Genomic DNA, 1,789 nt, shown 5'->3' with positions numbered 1-1,789 from the left:
AAAACCGTGTTACATAAGAGCTTGTTTAAATCCTCTGGCTTAGGGTTTGGCCAGGGGGAGGCGTTGGCTGGGACACGGCGCATTCAGGCTGCCTTCTGTAATCAGAGCCTCAACACGCAGCCAAAGCTGCTCTGGAAATCCTTTTCGCTTTCACTCCACGCTCCCCCGACAACAGCCGAACACTTTGCTGGAGGAAACGCTCCCCTCCCTCAGCATTGCCTTTGTATTTGGCAGTTTTCATTTGTAATGCTGTGGCTGCGCTGCCAGCACCGCAGAGACGGCAGCTCCGCGCTGATGGCCCCATCCTGCAGCCCCGCTGCTCCAGCGGGAACGCTGCTGACACCACCCGGGCCACCGCGGCGTCATTCGCAGAAACCAAAAACACCCACGTTAATGGGAAATGATTAGTGACCAATATAGAATTACTTACCTCGGCATTCGTTCAGCAATATTTTATAATGAATTAATTATTTCCCAAACCCTCCTCTAAGGGGAAGGCAGGAAAGATGGTGACGATGGCCATAAAACACACGTACAACTGCACCGGAGGCAGCCGAAGCACTTTGGATGCGCAGGAGCCGGGCTGGGGCCAGCTCACCCCGCTGTGCCGTGGCCGTGGGGAGGGATGCGTCCCATCACACCAGGACAAACTGTTCCTGCAGGGCTGGTGCAGCAGCCCCACGCGGGCTGTCGGGCCGTGGATGCACGCGGAGTCTACATTACAGCTTCATCAGGGCAATTCTCCCTGCAGCTGCTCCATATTCTGAAGGCATGGTTCATTAGTTTCTATAAATGGCCAGGACATGGCACAGATTTCAGGGTCAAAGTAAGAGCTAAAGATGTAAATGACTTTTTCTCCTTACCTCAAGGCTTCTTATGAGCTGACTCAGACTCCAACGTCTTGGAGGAGCCTGGTTTGTCCCACCCTGCTCCATCAGCTGAGGCTTAATTGCTCCAGCTTCCATCTTCCCTGCTGTAAAGAAGTGGAAAAGACAACATTTTTAGTGGTTCAGAAGGAAAGCAATTAACATGTGAGCCTGCTGCAATGCCTTCTGAGACTTCCCTTCGGCAGGAAGCGCAGGCGGCTTAAACTGTTTGAAAAACCTCATTCCCAGCTTTCTGTGAGCTCAGCTGGGTGGGCGATGGGGCTGGGGAGCTGCACAGCTATGGGTGCCCTGACACCCAGAGGCAAGGCCGGCAAATGGCTCGAGGGTACGAGCAGTGAGGTCTCCAACTTGCTTTCCACAGCAGTGTATTTTAAGGAGAAGGACCGAGGGGTTTCTGCTGGGCCACCACGGTCCCAGGGACAGGGGCTCGGTGCCGGGCGGCTGCCCCGCTCCCCACCGCCCAAATGGCTTAGGAAAAATTCCTCTCATACTTCACTTGAGTCAGACGCTGCAAATTGGATTGAAGTGGTGCCTGGAGAGATTTCTAGAGCCAAATATTTAAAACTAAGATGGATCTGAGCTGTTTTCTGGGCTGCTGCAGGGGAGCCCCCGCCTCTCCCCTTGGTGTGCCGGGGCTCCCCGGCTCCATGGGATTGAAGTGGCTCTTGAGTGACACTGCCTGCAAATGCCAAAATTAATGTCAAATCCTGCAACAGTGAAGAAGTTCAGCTCAAAAATATCTCTTCTGTGCTTGGGAAGAAATTGTCCTGAGGCTCATTGGTAAAGGAGCTGGGCATCCCCTGCGCCAAGGGGCTGCCAGGGCTCCTGGGGCGGGCAGGCCACCAGCCCCCGCTGATCAGTTCACTTTGAGCTGGCCATCACCACCTTTTGTTTCTCATCTA

Source organism: Patagioenas fasciata, chromosome 12 (assembly GCF_037038585.1).
Source record: "Patagioenas fasciata isolate bPatFas1 chromosome 12, bPatFas1.hap1, whole genome shotgun sequence".
In the NCBI taxonomy this organism is placed as follows: Eukaryota; Metazoa; Chordata; class Aves; order Columbiformes; family Columbidae; genus Patagioenas; species Patagioenas fasciata.
The sequence above is the reverse complement of the archived record's forward strand: the minus strand, read 5'-3'. Positions refer to the sequence as shown.